This window comes from Lepus europaeus, chromosome 13, assembly GCF_033115175.1.
Source record: "Lepus europaeus isolate LE1 chromosome 13, mLepTim1.pri, whole genome shotgun sequence".
In the NCBI taxonomy this organism is placed as follows: domain Eukaryota; kingdom Metazoa; phylum Chordata; class Mammalia; order Lagomorpha; family Leporidae; genus Lepus; species Lepus europaeus.
The window spans coordinates 15,131,694-15,151,036 of NC_084839.1; positions in this window are offsets into that span (position 1 = coordinate 15,131,694).

Consider the following 19,343-nt stretch of genomic DNA (forward strand, 5'->3'; position numbering starts at 1 on the left):
CAGGGTCAAGTAGAGCAAGTAGAGCCACTCCACCCTGCTAGCCCATCCTGACTGTAGGGGACTGAGGTGCTTCCAGGGTTGCTGTCCATGTGTGTTCCACCCCCTGGATTGAGTCCGTCTTCCCAACCAGATTGGATGCCAGTGGGGTACACAGACTTTTCTCTCTGGTAAGGTCTCTGGATTATAGGCGTGCACAATACCTGCCAGCCGCAGCCCTGCTCATTTCACAATTGTGCTGAGTGTGTAGGAGAGTCTTGCTGGTGGCACTTCTCTGCCATAGGCATGGCTCCCTCCCCCTCCTATTGCCAGGTGGGTACAGCTGGTGCAATGGAGACCCTCCTCATCAGTTGCTCTTGCACTGCTGTGGGTGCCCCCACCAACTGGGTGGAGGACAATCCCAACAATTGCTGGGTGTGCACACACAAGCTGGGGCATCTGCCATATGCCTATGTCCAAAAATGGTGCCAGCCCTCCCACTGTTGGCTGAAGGCTGATGTTGGAGGGAGGAGGGGAGAGACAGAGACACGATGCTTTTTTTTTTTTTTTAAACTCCACCACTGGGTGAGCAGTTGCCCTGCTGTCCTGAGGGAACCTGTCTGGACTCAAAAAGGTGCAATTCACTAAGCCCTCCCTCCCATTGTATCAACAGCAGCGGAGTCCCATGGAGTCCGATCTCACCTGATTTGCCAGGGCAGGCGCCACCTTCCTGGGATCCAAGCTGCTGGGTCTTCCGTTGTCTCGCTGTACTTGGTTGTGTGTCTGTACTTTCCGCACAGGTTCAGGCCATTTCTACTGCTTTTGCAGGATCCCCCACTGCTGTTTCCACTGCAGCTTTACCCTGAGAGTGTACTTTCTCTACTTTTTTATATTAATTTCATCCCGCATAAATCAGGAAATATAATAGCCCTGTTGCTATTCCGCCTTCATGGAAACCCTCATTTTTTAAATTTTATAGTAATTTATACTGTTAGGATGTGCTCATTATCTGCAAATATCACTGAGCAGAGTAAACCTTCACACTCAAAGAGACTGAGACACATTCAGTGAATGGAGGAAAGGTAAATGTACAAACATGGAGATGTGATTCATTATGTCCAGAGGAGTAAAGCTTATCACCTCCACAGCGTTTAAACATGTTGGGTCATTTTATAGTTGCTGGCATAGCATGCCATGGAGATGATAATAGCTGTGTCTTATGTTAAAATCCCTCACAGTGAAAGAAGACATGGATAGTCAGTTTCAAGCAGTGATAGAGCAGCTTTGTCCCATGTGGTGAGGACTTCGCTAACGTCTTCATTTTGGAGATGTGTGGTGATGGTGTCTCCTGCTGTCAGGCTGCCCGCAGTGGTCTTCCTCTGTGCCCTTGTGGGTGGAAGAGCCTCATGGATTTATTATCCAACGTTTTAGGCTTATGAGGTGTACTTCACTGGGAGAAGGGCTTGTCTGCAGTTGTCAGAAGAAGGTAGTTCTTGACTTCTGAGGAAGAGATCACAAAACAGGCTGTGTGGTCCCTTATACATAGGTATGTATCAACCTCTGCCCATTAAAAAGTCTACTTCTCTCAAATGCACTTTTAAAAAATTTGACAGGTAGAGTCATACGCAGTGAGAGAGAGAGACAGAGAGAAAGGTCTTCCTTCCATTGGTTCACTCCCCAAATGGCTGCCATGGCTGGTGCTGCACCAATCTGAAGCCAGGAGCCAGGAGCTCCCTCCTGGTCTCCCATGTGGGTGCAGGGGCCCAAGCACTTGGCCATCCTCCACTGCCTTCCCAGGCCACAGCTGAGAGCCAGACCGGAAGAAGAGCAACTGGGACTAGAACCCGGTGCCCACAAGGGATGCCGATGCCGCAGCTGGAGAATTAACCAAGTAAGCCACGGCGCCAGCCTCAAATGCATTTTTATATTGGCATAAACACTGGTTTGGGGCCATAGCAATAAAAATTGGGATCCTGTTTTAGGACAGATTTTATTAGTGAATTAACTAAAGACTGCTCACAGAGCACTAACAATAGGAAGAGCAGTAATGAGCTACTGATGTGAGTGCTTTTCCTGTGTCATCTCCTTTATGGCTCACAACACCCACAGCAGTGAGAGTTTATTACTGTCCCCATTTTAAGATGAGGAGGCATGGCTTGCTTATGTTCACACTTAAGGAATGAACCCCGGGTTTCAGACCCCAGAGCCTCTACTTGTCACTGCTTCCTGCTCTGTTAGATTAGAAGTGAACTTAAGGAAACAGCAGAACAGAGTGCCACTGAAGGGATAAAGAGCTAGAAGCACTGTGCGACTTTGCTTTTCCCGGTGCAGGAGCCACAGGGGAAATGAGGACTAGCATACCTTCCGTGCCTGAAGCAGACTTCAGACACATTTGTTTACAGAGGCAAGCTTCCAGAATGTCCTTGAAGCTGGAGCAGCTGCTGGGGGCCTTTTTTTGAGGACACTGAGTAGGGCACAGAGCAGAAACCCTACAAGAAGTTGGAAATATCTCAGCTGGTGGGCGCTGAATGGCAAGGTCTGCCGTTGGAATTGACTGGGAATTGGGTATCCACTTGGGTCTCATATACCTTCCTGGAGACCAGCTTGCTGCACGATCTGCGTGGTGGTGGTGACGGCTACCCTCTAGGCTTGTTCAGTTTCACATCTCTCCAGTTCCTTTAGTTAAAATCCAGACCACATCACTAGATTTTTGGTGACAAAACACAGCGCCTTGCTATGTTTACTTGTGCTCATTTTGCACCATGTTAATGAAAAACCCCAAGGGAGCGTAACTTTATACAGAAGCTCATTTAGCTCACAGTTTTGGAGGTCCAAGGGTGTGGTGCTGGCATCGGCTCTACTCTGGTGAGGGCTCTCTTGGCTGCGTCGCATCAGGGCAGATGGCAATGGTGGAAGCAGTTGTGGAAGGAGCACATCTAGAAGCAGGAAGCTGGAAGGAGGCTCAGGGCTCAGGCCCAGGCTTGTATAGCAGCCTGCTCCATAGAGAATTCACTGCTGGAGATCAGTGGAGGGGGCGGTGCCCCCAGTGACCTGAGAGCCTCACTGAGGCCCCACCTCTCACAGGTTCCAGTGCCTCACTGCCCCACTGAGGATCAAGCTGTCCACACCTGCAACTTTAGGCACACTCAAACTGAATCCTAAGCATAGCCTCACTTCTGCTGCTCGGCTTTCCCACAGCATGTTTTTTCTCACATGCTGGAAGGGTGTGTCCCTTCTTTGAGGAAAGGTTGAATTGATGGTTAAATGCCTGCTTCCCAGGGAAGCGGACAGGGGATTGGGCCATTGAGTGGCAGGAGAGAAATCTGTCAAACAACTTCTGCCATGACCTGTGTGTGTGTGTTGATCAGTCCCGGGCATTACGGTCCATTTGAGCAGGACCAGACCACGTCAGGGAGTTGTATGATGTTTTCAAATTCTTTGTTATTTCCCTGTGATTTCTCTCCTCCTTCTTGGTCTTCAGATTTGTTCTGTTATCTTCAACAGCTGCTCTTCACAGTGACTTGGGAGGCAATTGGTTGACCTACGACCTATCCTAACAAGGCTGATTTTCTCCTTCCCGGTCCCTCTGCCCTGGGACTGGTTCCAGCTTCCTCTTGTTTCCTTTCAGCATGGCCTGATAGGTGTTCTGGGTAGGCACTACAAAGAAAGGAATGAGACTCTGTCCTTGCTCTCAGGGGGCCTTTAGGCTAACAGAAAATACATACATATCAGAGAGAGAGAACAATATAGAGAAAGAGAATGGAGGGAAGAATTCTTGGAGGAGGTGCTGCTTGAGCTGTTGGGAGCCTCAGTCTCTGAAAGCCTGGTGAGTTGGCTTCAGTGTTAGGGATGCCATTTCACTTCCGCTGGACAGGTGAAATCCATTATCCCCTAGACTCCACCTCCCAGTAACATACGGCTTGCTGATCTCTGCCTCTGGCTTCTCTTTTCTCCCTCTTTGCAGACCACCCTGCTTTGGGTCAAGGATCTTTCCTCTTTAGCTGTGCTGATCCCCCTACCTGCCCTGTGCAGGTTCAGATGTTCTGACACAGGTAGCTTTTGAGATTTTGTGTGTTCTTTTCTTTTTTTGCCAGAGGTATATAGTTTTTCAGTTGCTTTTGCACATGCCTGAGTTTCTCTCCATGTGTTGATTTTACAGAGAGCACTTTCTGTTGTTTCTGTCTAGAGGGTCTCGGTGGGCTGTTGTCTTGGGGCTTCTATCCTGTTCTATTTTGTAGAAGTTGATTAAAGTTACTAGAGGAGCTTTTGCTTTCAGAAAAGGGTGATTTGCACCATAGGGAACCACCAATATTGATCATTTTTGATCTAGGATAATAGCAGTTTCAGTCTGGCTCAATTTAATTTTAAGGGTTTGCCTTGTGTTGGCAAAACTGGTGTTGCTCAAGTTCTTTGGCAAACTTGTGATGTCTGACTGAAGGAAGAAGTGGACATCAGTGAGCCTGGACATTTAGCATTAGCACCACAGCTCACTAGCTGTGTGACCACAACCAGGCTGCCCCTCTCTGAGCTTGCTTTCTTGGATCAGATGGGAGCACAATTGTTGGAATGCTTTCTTTCTTTTTTCTTTTTTTAAAAAGATTTATTTATTTGAAAGTCAGAATTACACAGAGAGAAGGAGAGGAAGAGAGAGAGAGAGAGAAGTCTTCCATCCACTGGTTCACTCCCCAGCTGGCCGCAATGGCTGGAGCTGTGCCTATCTGAAGCTAGGAGCCAGGAGCCTCTTCTGGTTCTCCCTTGTGGGTGCAGGGACCCAGGGTCTTGGGCCATCTTCCACTGCTTTCTCAGGCCACATCAGACAGCTAGATCTGAGGTGGAGCAATTGGGATTCGAAGCAGCACCCATATGGAATACCGGCACTGCAGGCAGCGGCTTTACCTGCTACACCACAGCACTGGCCCCTGGAATGCTTTCTAGATCTGACACTTAGGTAATCTGCTTTGTTCTTACAAATTGGCTGGTTCTCCTCTAATTTTGTTATATCATAATTCTGCATAGCAAAAACCTGATTTTTAATTTGCTATCTAACTTTTCTTGTAGGAGAAGAAACCTGATTTTTAACTTGCTATCTAACTTTTCTATCAGGAGAAGCCTAACCAATGAGGTTTTATTTCTTGTTGCTGGAGGTCTGGTGAATTGGACACCTCAAAATTTAGGTTATTGGAAACATGTGTAAAGGTTCATGTATCTTCTTTTGTTTGGTGGCAAGGAACAAAAGCCCCTGGGATACTGTGAGTTGTTGGGTGAAAGGCCTCTGGAACATCAACTGATGCATGATTTTGGTTTGTTTTAAAATTGCCCAGTGGCTTAACCTTTGGTTATTCTCAGCATCTGTTACTGTGCTTCCCAGGAAGAATGCCAAGGCCTTTTGGGACTCAGGAGAGAGGGGTAAGCTGAGAGCTGCAAGGTGTGTGGGTCCTAGAGCTAAAACCAAGTGATGTGACAGCTCAGAGGGGCCTAGGAGGTCAACTGCCTCCCCCTCCCCATTTTATAGATGAGGAAAAGGAGTGAATTGGTGAATTACCTGAAACCATTCATTCAGTGACATAGAGACAAAATCTGGAGAACACAGCCATGTCTCCTTGTCTGGCTGTCTATCTGCTTCTATGTATTTGCTTGAAAGGTGCATGCACACATACACATATGCAGAGAGAAAGATAAAGGAGAGAGAGAGATTGATTGGGAGAGGGAGAGACAGATCAGGGGTGAGCCAGGCTGTAGCCAGGAGCCTAGATCTCCATCTGTAGCCCCAATTGTGAATGGCAGGAACCCAAGTACTTGAATCATTATCTGCTACCTTCCAGAGTATGTATTAGCAGGAAACTGGACAGGAAGCAAAGTCAGGACTTGAACCCAGGCACTGTACTATGGTTTGCAGGTGTTCCAAGCAGTGTCTTTTCTTTCTTTCTTTCTTTCTTTCTTTCTTTCTTTCTTTCTTTCTTTCTTTCTTTCTTTCTTTCTTTCTTTCTTTCTTTCTTTCTCTCTCTCTCTCTCTCTCTCTCTCTCTCTTTCTTTCTTTCTTTCTTTCTTTCTTTCTTTCTTTTTATTTGACAGATAGAGTTATAGACAGAGAGAGAGACAGAGAGAAAGGTCTTCCTTCCATTGGTTCACCCCACAAATGGCCGCCACAGCTGGCACTGCGCCAATCCGAAGCCAGGAGCCAGGAGCTTCCTCCTGGTCTCCCATGGGGTGCAGGGCCCAAGCACTTGGGCCATCCTCCACTGCCCTCCCAGGCCACAGCAGAGAGCTGGACTGAAAGAGGGGCAGCCAGGACTAGAACCTGGTGCCCACATGGGATGCCGGCATCACAGGCGGAGGATTCACCAAGTGAGTCATGGCGCCGGCCCCTCAAGCAGTGTGTTAACCACTGCCTCAAATGCCTGCTTCCCCACTTCCTCTTATTATGAAAAATTTAAAATCTACATAACTGTGGGCTGAATGGTAGCATATACTTCCTTGTGCCCATCACCCAGCTTCAACAATTATCAACTCATAAGAAACTTACTCCATCTTTTTCATAACTCACTTCCTCTCCTCCCCACTTTATTTTGAAGCAAGTCTCTTCATATCATTTAATCCATAAATATCTCAGCAAGTATCTTTACCAAAGAGCCATCTTTTTCTAAACATAATTGCAATGATATTAATAAAACTAAAAGAGGAATGGTAATTCTTTAATACTATGAAATATACACTCTTAGAATATATTGTGTAGCATTTATTATTTCTAGATATTTGACATTTCTGAATACCTGGTCTAGGTAAGAATTTCTAGAAATCATGTGCTAAAGACTTGCTCAAATGCAGTGAACCTCAAAAAGTGATGGAAGTGATTTCTGAGATGAATTGCATTTTCTCAGTTTTTGAAGACTTCTCAGGCTGAGAGAACACACCTTACAGCTTGCATTTAACCCAAATGCTGCTCACAGCAATTTCAAGTTCATTTGTCCTTATTTCATACTCACTGGAGATGGAATGACTCCCCCTGGCTCCTGAACAGTGAATGTGTTCAAGTTACCTCACTTTTTTAAAAAATTATTTTATATGAGAGAGAGAGAGAGAGAGAGAGAGAGAGGGGTCTTCCATTTGCTGATTCACTCCCCAAAATGGCTCAAAAGGACAGGGCTGGGCCAGGCTGAAATCTGGAGCCAAGAACTTCTTCTGGGTCTCCCACGTGGATACAGGGCTCAAGGACTTGGACCATTTTCCACTGCTTTCCCTGGGACATTAATAGGGAGCCGGATTGGAAGTGGAGCAGCCAGGACTTGAACTGGCACCCATATGGGATACCAGGAAGGCAGGTGGCAGCTTTACCTGCTATGTCACAGTGCTGGCCACAAGTTACTTCATTTTTATTTGGAGCTCTCTTTTGCTATAAAGAGTGCCAGTTTAAAACTTCACTTGTGGGAGGTGTCATGTACCAACGCCATCTTACTAGTCAAAGTGATCAGTTTAAGTTCATAATTGATCATAATGATAGGATTAAGTGTCAAAGGGATTACATAAACAAGACTAGTGTCTGCTAATAATAACTGATAGAATTAGAAAGGAGAGAATGATCCAACATGGGAAGCAGGATACACAGCAGACTCATAGAATGGCAGATGCCCTAAACAGCACTCTGGCCTCAAAATCAGCCCTTAAGGCATTCAGATCTGGCTGAAGAGCCCATGAGAATATTTTAGGCATGGAAAGCCAAGACACTCTGGCAAAAAAAACAAAAACAAAAACAAAAACAAAAACAACAACTAAATGAAAGATCGAAAGATCTCTGTGAGATCCCAGTGGAAAGAACGGGCCATCAAAGAAGGAGGTAACTTTCTTTGAAGGGAGGAGAGAACTTCCACTTTGATTATGGCCTTGTCTAAATAAGTTGGAGTTTGTGGACTCAAGAGGCTTCCATAGCCTTGGAAGCTCATGACAAGAGCCTCGGGTGATTACTGACGTCATAAATAAGAGTGTCAATTGTTAAATCAACAACAGGAGTCACTGTGCATTTACTTCCTATGTAGGACCTCTGTCCTTAATGTGTTGTACTATGGGAATTAACAGTAAAACTGGTACTCAAACAATACTTTATACCTTGTGTATCTGTGTGGGTGCAAACTGTTGAAATCTTTACTTAGTATATACTAAGTTGATCTCCTGTATATAAAGATAATTGAAAATGAATCTTGATGAAGAATGGGGTGGGAGAGGGAGTGGGAGATGGGATGGTTTCGAGTGGGAAGGAGGTTATAGGGGGAAAAGCTGCTATAATCCAAAAGTTGTAATTTCAAAATATGTTTATTAAATAAAAGTTAAAAAATAAGCAAAAAAACTACTTGTGGGACTGGAGCTGTGGCCTGGGGGTAAAGCCACCACCTGCAGGCAACGCTGACATCGGGGCACTGGTTCAAGTCCCAGCTGCTCCACTTCTGGTCCAGCTACCTGCAAAATGCACCAGGGAAAGCAGTGGAAGATGTCCCAAGTCCTTGGGCCCTTGCACCCATGTGGGAGACCCAGAAGAAACTCCTGGCTTCTGGCTTCTGGCTTCTGACCCAGCTCTGGCCATTGTGGCCGTTTGGGGATTGAACCCACAAGTGGATGATTTCTCTCTCTGCCTTTGCCTCTGTCTGTAACTCTGCCTTTCAAATAAATAAATAAATCTAAGAAAGAAAAAAAATTCGTTTGTTCACCCCCCCAGCCCAGGAAGGTAGGAAAAAAAAGAGAACATATTTTTAGGTTCTACCAAATTTGATCAACATCCAAGTGAGAGAGATATTAAAGTAGAGAGTTCAGGCCGGCCCTCTGACTCAGTGGGTTAAGCTGCCACCTGCAGCGCCAGCATCCCTTGTGGGCACTGGTTAGGGTCCCAGCTGCTCCACTTCCAATCCAGCTCCCTGCTAGTGGCCTGGGAAAGCATCAGAAGATGGCCCAATCTTTGGGGACCTGCATACATGTGGGAGACCCAGAAGAAGCTCCTGGTTTCTGGCTTTGGCCTGGGCAAGCCCTGGCCATTGAGGCTATTTGGGGAGTGAAGCAGTGGATGGAGGAACTTTCTGTCTTCCCTCTCTCTTTCTCTATGTAACTTTGACTTTCAAATAAATAAATAAAATTAAAATAAAAAGTAGAGAGCTTAAGTTTGCAAGAGGTTTAGTTTCCCATGACTGCTGTAATAAGTCAATACAAACTTGGTGATTTAAAACAATAAACATTTATCCTTGGGGCTGGTGCTGTGGCGCACTAGGTTAATCCTCCACCTGCGGCACCAGCATCCCATATGGGTGCTGACTCTAGTCCCTATTGCTCTTCTTCCAGTCCAGCGCTCTTCTGTGGCCTGGGAAGGCAGTGAGGATGGCCCAAGTGCTTGGGCCCCTGCACCTACATGGGAGACTGGGAAGAAGCTCCTGGATCCTAGCTTCAGATCTGTGCTGTTCTGGCTGTGGCGGCCAATTGGGGAGTGAACTAGTGGAAGGAAGACCTTTCTCTGTCTCTCTCTCTCTCACTGTCTGTAACTCTACCTGTCAAATAAAATTAAAAAAAAATTATCTTTTTCCAGTTCTGAAGGCCAGAAATATCCACAGTGTCTGAGAGGCTGAATGAAGGTGTTGGCAGGGCTAATTCATGGAGGGGGCTCTTGGAGGAGAATCTGTCCAACTTCTGATGGCTGCTGGTATTCCTTGGATTGTGGCCACATCACTCCAGTCTCTGACTGCATGGTCACATCGCCTCCTCCTCTCGGTCATATCTCCCTCTGCTTCTTTCTTATGTGGGTACTTATGGTTACACTTAGGATGTAGTGGGCTGGTCCAGGTTACTATCCCTACACCAAGATCCCCAGTTCATTACAACTGCACATCTTTTTATAATATAAAGTCATATTTATAGGCTCAAGGGATTAGGACCTGGATATCTTTGGGCATGTTACTGAGGCCATTGCATCAAGATTACATAGCCATTAAGAAACTTCAGTGTTAAGGGTACGCTAATGTAAATGTATCTTGTTGATTCAGAAAAAAAAAAAAAACAATGGATAAGAGCATGGGCTTTTGTATCAAACTGGAGATTTAATTCTAGCTTTGTGATCATGGGCATGCTCTGGAATTCCTGAGTCTCAGGCTTCTTGTCTGCATGCATGGATACAATCAACCTTCTCATATAGGAATAGTGTTAGAATTCAACAATAATTTATATTGGCATGGTGTTTGGCATAGAGTATGTACTCCATGAATAGTCTTTCATATTATAATGCAAACCTGCAAGCCTCCTTTTACCTTGTCTTATGTGTTACTCATGCAGGAACAGGTATTTTCTGTCTGATTGTAGTATATTAGTGAAAGGAAACACAAATAGATAGGCAACTCATGAAGTATTATTGTGTGAAAAGGCACTGATACTAATTTTACAATATGAAACTATCTACAATGGCATATTCACAGATGATATTGGAATAGCTTTGAAGTGGATTTGTAAGGGTGTTTTTTGAAAAAGGAAAATGTCACTGAGATGCCGTGGAACTGAAAGAGAATTGGATCTGGAGTCAGAGACCTTTGCATTCCAGGTTTGTGTCTTTCTGAATGAGCCTGGGGAAGCCACTGCACCTGTCTAAGCTTCAGTATCTTAATTATGAAAGGGAAATCATGTAAAAATGCTTCCAGCATGTTCTATGAACATTGCATAATAAGTGGCCATTCAGAGATCCTTTTTTTCACATTTAAGAAACACAAAGAGGAGAAGCTACTACATGTGTGTCCACAGTGGACTTTATTGCATCATTCAAAAAGTCAATGAACAGAACATTTGGTTCCCAAAGCATTGTGTAGCATTTGAACATAGTTTTCTTTCCAAAGAGTCCTGCCCGCTCCCAGCGTGAGTGTTCGCTGTATTGAAGAGTTCCATGGTGCTGTAAGGCCAGATGTAGGAAGCACACTCAGAGCTCTTTTTGCAGTAGCAATTATCTCATGAAATTGTGCCTTGTCTGCAGCAGGCTCTATTCCCATTGGAGTGAGAAGCACGTGCTGTGGTATTTATAAACTGTAAAAGATGTTCGTCAGCATGCACAACACATGCATTTATTCCTGAGCGTGGCAAGAAATAGCCTCATTGTTTCTGAAGAGCTAATGATGGACTCATACATACTGTCAGCAAATCTATCACTACAAGGGGTTCTCTCCAAAGATGAGAATGATTCCAGTACGTGCAGTTCCAATCATGGACTGAATAGGTTGTTAAGGCCTTGATGCTTGGCACATCCTTCCCTGAGCCAAATCCAGTGAACTCCAGAAGCAAAGATAGAGCCCTGGTGCATGGCGCATGGCACAGAGAAGGGGAATCATGGGCAGTCAGCATGCTCAGAACCCTCATCCTCATCTCTCCTGCACCTAGGAGGGGAAAGCTTTCAGAGCCATTGCAGGCACCATCTCAGTCCACGGCTGGAGGGCTGCAGAGGTGAGGTCTTTGAATCCTTTCCAGGCTCTCAGAGTATTGTTTTTTTGGGGGATGGATGCAGGAAGGGTTCATGTTTGCTTATACTCTTTGCCTCTAGGCCTGCCTGATCACCTAGCAGCCCACAGAAGTAAGCTGTAAGCCTGAGGTGGGGTTCGCAGCCATGGGCCTAAGCTCTCTTTCCAGGTACCTTTCTGCTTCCATTGGATCTAGGTCCTCACTTTAGCTTTTTCTTTTGTTCACCATCTGCACTTGGGGCTTGATGAATCCTCCTGCTCCTCACTAGAGTGCCCCCTCATGCCTTCAGTCTATGATTTTCAATGTGAGTTTACCCCAGGCAGCCTCTCTGGGTAACCCCAGTCCCCACTGCAGAGAGAGTCCTGGTCATGTCAGGCTGTTGATGTCCATGACCTCAGGTGTGTCTGACACAGCCCTGTGTATACTCCGCTCTACTTCCTAGGTTTTGTAGCAGGAATTATTAATTAATACTGGGAGTTTGGGATCATTTCAAGCTAAGTATCTTAGCTTGAAATGATAGGATTTTAAATGATCCACCCTTCTCTTACATATTCTCTACTAATTGTCCCTGTTGTAATCAGCTAGGCCAAGCCACTCTTAGAGGTTGTCTATAAGGAAATTTGTGTGGTTGTATGGTTATTTGTAGCAGCTAGAAAGGATAGGAAAGGACCTTAGAGCTTTTATTGTGCATTATTGTCCTTGAGCACCAGATTATTTATTTTAATGCGATTATTATCAGGTTCTACCTGATACCCAATTTCATTTGTTTAATAAAATATTGAAGGATATTGGCCGGCGCCGCGGCTCACTGGGCTGGTCCTCTGCCTGCAGTGCCATTACCCCAGGTTCTAGTCCCGGTTGGGGCGCCGGATTCTGTCCCGGTTGCTCCTCTTCAAGTCCGGCTCTCTGCTGTGGCCAAGGAAGGCAGTGGAGGATGGCCCAAGTGCTTGGGCCCTGCACCCACATGGGAGATGAGGAGGAGGCTCCTGGCTTCAGATTGGTGCGGTGCACCTGCCATGGCGGCCATTTTGGGGGGTGGACCAATGGAGGGAAGACCTTTATCTCTGTCTCTCGTTCTCTCACTGTCTAACTCTGCCTGTTGAAAAAAAATATTGAAGGATACTGTATGTTGTATTCTACTATATATAAGTGCTTTGATACAGTGGTAAAAAGGACACACTGCCATGTATATAAGTCATTCATAGTCCTATAGGATGAACATCAAGGGCTGTCATGCCTGAGGTCAGTAGGAAAATTCCCTTTAAGGTCAGACCTTGGCTCGGGGCCTGGCTTCCCAACTGACATATTCCGTGACTGTGGTCAGATTTCTTTCTTTCTTTTTTTTTTTAAAGATTTATTTTGGCCAGCGCCACACACTTGGCTAATCCTCCGCCTGCGGCGCCGGTACCCTGGGTTCTAGTCCCGGTTGGGGCGCTGGATTCTGTCCCGGTTGCTCCTCTTCCAGTCCAGCTCTCTGCTGTGTCCCGGGAAGGCAGAAGGCCTTGCACTCACATGGGAGACCAGGAGGAAGCACCTGGCTCCTGGCTTCGGATTGGCGCAGTGTGCTGGCTGCAGAGCCGGCCTTGGCAGCCATTTGGGGGGTAAACCAAGGGAAGGAAGACCTTTCTCTCTGTCTCTCTCTCACTGTCTAACTCTGCCTGTCAAAAAAAAAAAGAAGATTTATTTTACTTATTTGAAAGAGTTACAGAGAGAGGTAGAGACAGAGAGAGAGGTCTTCCACCCACTGGTTCACTCCCTAGATGGCCACAAAGGCCGGAGCTGCGCCAATCTGAAGCCAGGAACTAGGAGCTTCTTCTGGGTCTCCCATGTGGGTGCAGGGGCCCAAGGACTTGGGCCATCTTCTTACTGCTTTCACAGGCCAGCAGAGAGTTGGATCGGAAGAGGAGCAGCTGGGACTAGAACTGGACCCCATATGGGATGCCGGAGCTTCAGGCCAGGGCTTTAACCCACTGCACCACTGCGCTGGCCCCCAGATTTCTTAACCTCCTTGAAGCTTCCATTTTTTTCACCTGTACAGTGGGAGCAAGAGAGGCCCATTTTATAAGGCTGAGATGTTTTCCCTTAAGGATACATAGTATCCTTAATGAATAGTATCCTCAATGAATGTGTTGTTCCTCCTCTTTTTGTTAACTAATATTGGACTCTTGGTGTAGGTTTCATTACATAACCTGAGTGGAAGCCTTGACATCTTTTTAGTAAATCTGAATAGTGTAGATGGTAAACTACAGAATTCATATTACAATCCCCTGTTCTCCATTAGTCTCTTCTACCCATGACCAACTGCTGTACGGACCTTTTCCTTCTTTCTGTTACATTCACATGAATGTGTTGCATGTCAGGAGACCCTGGAGCCTTGGGAGCTTCCTTGAGCTGCTACAGACATGCTAACACTTGTGAATCTCCACCACTTCACCAAATATGGAGGGATCTAGAAGCAATATGAGCCCAGATTGATTTCTTGGTGAGCTGGTATTTGAGTGCTGGGAAGCATCACCATGGTGCATGGAAGTTTTGGCAAGGGTTTCCATTACTCACTGAGTGCCCGAATCTCCAATGCAGCTGCACAGGTTTGTCCTGGGACAAACATCCTTCATGTCTGACACTTAAATGTTTTGTGCAATCTCGGGAAACTGCAATCAGTAGATGTAATAAAGTTGGAGTTTTTAAAGTAGTTTCGATCCATGGGAATGACTGCCTTAATTTGGAATGACAGCTGTACAATAATAATCCATGTGTGCTTGACATGGTTTTAAGTGCTTTATGTAAATTAGCTTACTTACGTCTTACAACAGCCCTGTGAGATAAGGCACTGTTATTATTCTCCTTTAAGCAATGAGAAAACAAGAACAGAAGGGTTATAAAATTTGTCCAAAGTCATAGAGCTAGTAAGTAGGGAACTAGGAATTGAACCCAAGCAGTTTGACCTCAGAATTTATGTTGTAAATCACCACAGTATACTGTCTCAATACTAATTTAATTCATATGACTTGGGTAACTTAGAAATTTAGTTAAAAAAACTCTAGCTATCTCAAGAGCTGTTTTTAATGTTTACTAGGGGTATGACCTCCAAATACCTTCAAATTTGAACTCTGAGAATTGAATGCTCATTATTTCTTGGTATTGCTGTTGTTGTGGGGGTCTATGTGATGAGGACTTTCTTGGATATTTAGGGAAAGAGTGGGAGATTACAAAACATGATCTTGTCCAGAACTAAGAAGGGTCTGAAATTTTCTCTATATGCATGGTAAATGCAAATAGGGAGAAATTCATCTGTTTTACATATTTGTCTGCTACAGATTCAAGAATGCTGGTAAAAAGTTACACCATTTCTGGGTCAGAGACAAAGGGCAGTTCATTAGTCATAGCAATAGCAGTAAGCAGAGTATCAGCACTTATACTTGTTTCCTGAGCTTCAGTTTCTATAGGGTGATGAAAAATGGGCTTTAATGGGATGTCTGAGATGAGGGAAACCAAGTCTTTTATAATAGGCAGTAAGGACGTCTGTATATTGTTCTAGAAGGAAACTACCTTTAAAAAAAGACAGACTTATTTATTTGAAAGAGTGGGCTGGGGGGGAGAGAGAGAGAGAGAGAGAGAGAGAGAGAGAGAGAGAGAGAGATCTCCAATCTTCTGGTTCACTCTCCAAATGGTTGCAGTGGTCTGGACTGGCTCCCAAACCAGGAGCCCCAAGCTTCATCTGGGTCTCCTGTTTGGGTACAAGAACTCAAATATCTGGGCTGTCTTTCATTGCTTTCTCAGGTACCTTAGCAGGGAGCTGGACTAGAAGTGGAGTATCTGGGACTGGCACTGGCACTGTAGGTGGCAGCTCATCCCACTATGCCACAATGCTGGCACAAAACATTAACCTTTTTATATTGCACAATAAGCAAGCCTGCACCTTGCTCTGAATGAAGACACTGTCTCTGTCTTCCAAGGATGTTTTCTCTATAGTCATCCTGAAAAGGTGGATCAGATGGAAGGCTATTTGTTTAGTTATCTTTACTGCAACTAAAATGCCTGAAGGAGACTGCTTATGAAGGAAGGTTTGTATTGGCCTATAATTTGGAAGGCTTTCCATACAAGATCAAGCAGCCCTATTGGTCTAGCATTGATGAATGTGGAGGCAGGTAATAGCAGCAGATCCTCTGCAGAAGAATGATCACGTGGTCAGCCAGGAAGTGGAGAGAGATGGTAGGCTGAACTTGACTTTTTTTTTTTTTTAAGATTTATTTGTTTATTTGAGAGGCAGAGTTACAGAGAGCGAGACACACACACACACACACACAGAGAGAGAGAGAGAGAGGGAGAGAGAGGGAGAGAGAGAGAGAGAGAGGGAGAGAGAGGTATCTTCCTTCGGCTGGTCTACTCCCCAAATGGCCAGAGCTGGGTTGATCTGAAACCAGGAGCCAGCCTCTTCTTCCAGGTCTCCCACGTGGGTGCAGGGGCCCAAGCACTTGGACCATCTTCCACCATTTTCCCAGGCCATCAGCAGAGAGCTGGATTGAAAGTGGAGCAGTCAGTACTTGAACTGGCCCTCATATGGGATGATGGTGCCATAGGCAGAGGCTTAACCTACTATGCCACAGTGCTGGTGCCTGGACTTGGCTTTTAAACCAACTCTTTGCTTATAACTACCTTTTTAGGGCACCACACAAATGGGCTAAGGATTTCCCAGTAGGCCTACTTCCCAGACACCCTATTTGGGTCAAATCTTTTCCTTTAATCTGTAGCCACTAACATAAGACTTTGGGGTTTAAATGTATGTGTGAGCTGGAGAGCCAAGTGTTGTTCAAACCACGGCACAATTCATGGGTCTGTTGTGCTACTTCTCATCTTGTGAGCATGAGTTGTCTCTCAATAGCTATCTCCCTCCCCAGGAATCTAGAACTTCAATGAGGGGACAGGAGTGGTAGATATGAGACAACATAAGACTAAAAGTTTCAAAGATCTCCTAGAGGGAAAATGCGCTGTGATCCATACAAGTGGACATAGACGTGTTCATGGGTGAAGAGCGATTTGGGTAATCTGGAGAACTGGAGGGTGACAGAATGGTGAGCATGTGGGCTGTGCACAGCTGAAACAACGGGCCGAGCACACGGGGCACTGGACTTGGGGGGCAGACCTGGCTTCCATTCAGGCTCAGTTGTTCCTTGGTTATCTGACTCCAACAACTGCTCTGAGTCTTCTGGGTGTGGTTTGAGTTTTTTCTTTCCTTTTCTGTAGGGTATGAACATTTATTCCCTGCAAATGTAGCAGTCAGAATTTTGGTATCAGAATGAACAATGGCAAGACAGTTGCCTTGGTCTACATCCTTAAGGCCAAATGGAGAGTTCAGAAAATGAGTTATATTTTCTACCTATGGAGGCAAATTGGTGATCCATCCACAGCTTACCCAGTTTCTTTCAATAATTATGGATTTCCACCATCTTCACCTACCAAGACGCAGGCTCATGATCTCCCTTCTCCAGGTCCTTTTCCTCAGTTTCCCCTTCAGCAAAGAGGAGATGATAAAACCTGCCTCAGTTAGCGATTGTGAAGGTTACATGAACTAACATATGAAGAATACTTGGCACAGTACCTCACAAATAGCAGGTGCTCAGTAAGTTATAGCCTTTGTTACTATAGAAACAAGCTATGTTTATTTGTTTATTTAATAACATGTTTCTTCATTAAAAAATAATTTGGATTGGCTTACATGAAGTTAAAAGGGATTAGTTCTCAAATATATTCCAATCCCAGCTACCAACTTTAATCAGGACTCTGTGGAGTAGAGGTGAGAGAACCAAGAAGATTAGAGTAAATTAGACAAGACACAGGAGGCAAATGTAAACAAATTGGACAATAGGCAGATCCATCTGTTTAGGATATGCATTATTTAATTTCTTGTGCTCTGACTTGTTTTAGAAAGGTTTTCAAGTAGCCTAAAAAGGTGTGTACATCTAGAAGACCTGTACACCTAATGTAACATAGTTGCAATGATTGTCATATGTGTGTTCACACTCTGACTGCTTCCCCAAAAGACTTTGTTAAACTCACAAATTTAAAATGAATGCCAGGAAATGTATTATAAAAAAGAACAGAAATGAGTTCATGGAAGAAAGATTGAATGATGTCAATATTCTAAGCGTGTGGTTCCCACGCTGGGGAGTGGCTCTGGTGTCTGTCCTGAGTCTTTATCTCATGTATACAAAACTCATGACGGCAAACAGCAATGTTGAGTATAGTTTTCTGCTGACGTCCTTTGCTGCTTCTTCCTTTTTTTTAGGCATTTGTTTTATTTATTTGAAAGGCAGAGTGACACACACACAGAGGAAGAGACACAGAGAGAAGAGATCTTCTATCTGCTGGTTCACTCCCTCAATGGCTCAATAGTTGGGACTGGGCTTGGCAAAGCTAGTTACCCAGAACTCTGAGTCTCCCACATGGGTACCGTGGGCCCAACCATCTGGGCCAGCTTGTGCTGCTTTCCTAGATGCGTCATCAGGGAGTTGGATCAGAAGTGAAACAGCTGAGACACGAGCCAACACTCTGATATGGTATGCTGGCTTTGCAAGCCCTGGCTTATCTCATTGTGCCACAACACTGGCCCCATCTTCTTTGCTTACGGACTGCGTTGCCTGCTTGTTTCCTTTGTGTGCCTTTCCTTGTCCCTTGCAACTGTTTATCAGGCATTGGGCAACTTTCTGCGTATTTGGTGATTTCAGTAAATCACTCATTGACTTGTCAATTTGCTGATGGGACACTGTGATAACATACCCATGGGAATTATTTTACCAAGCTTCCTCAGGCTTATGTTCAATAAGATAGATGTAGGAGCAACAGCAACAATATATTTGCTTTCGACCACCTCTGTGCCAGTCATGGTGATAGACATTTTATGCTCATTTCCAAAAGGTTGTGTGAGTGAAGAATTATTTTTACCATCATTCTCTAGAGAACAGGTTTAGGTACAGGGAGATTATCTGCTTGTTTTGTTCACATCAAATAAGTAGTGAGTTTTTTTTCTTTAAGATTTATTTATTCATTTGAAAGTCAGAGTTACACAGAGAGAGGAGAGGCAGAGAGAAAGAGAGAAAGAGAGAAAGAGAGAAAGAGAGAAAGAGAGAGAGAGAGAGAGAGAGAGAGAGAGAGGTCTTCCATCTGATGGTTCACTCCCCAGTTGGCTGCAACGGCCAGAGCTGCGCCGATCTGAAGCCAGGAGCCAGGAGCCAAGAGCTTCTTCTGGGTCACCCATGCAGGTGCAGGGGCCCAAGGACTTGGGCCATCTTCTACTGCTTTCCCAGGCCATAGCAGAGAGCTGTATCCAAAGCCGAGCAGCCAGGGCTCGAACCAGCACCCATATGGGATGCTGGGACTTCAGTCCAGGGCGTTCACCCACTGCACCACAGTGCTGGCCCTGGTAGTGAGTTTTAAACAGGCTAAAAGCCTGAGTCTTCCTGATTTAGAGGGTCAGAAGACCTCATATGACTGCCCTTTCTGGCCCATTCTGTGGCATCCATTGTGACTAAGGGTACAACTGTCAGGAGAAACTGGGCAAAGGGGTTTCTGTCTCATCTGATGTCCTTGTGTGACAAGTGCCTCAACCTCTCAAATATGCTTTGCTTTAAAATTAAGCTGTAACACTAGTCAAAATCCATAGCAGCTTATTTATACCTGCACCCATCTTGCCTTCTTCCCAGACTGGGAAGTCTCTTCCCTGATGTCTGTTTGTTGTTTAGGTGTTCTTCATTCATTCGTTGTTGGTTAACTGACCCTCCCCAGCTTGCCAGACATTGTACAGGGTAGTGAGAATGACGGTGGCTTGTCTTCTGATACTAGTCCTTACGCCTTCCTTCAGGCCTTGCCCACTTCTGCATCTTTCTGTCATTGACACCTCCTCTTTG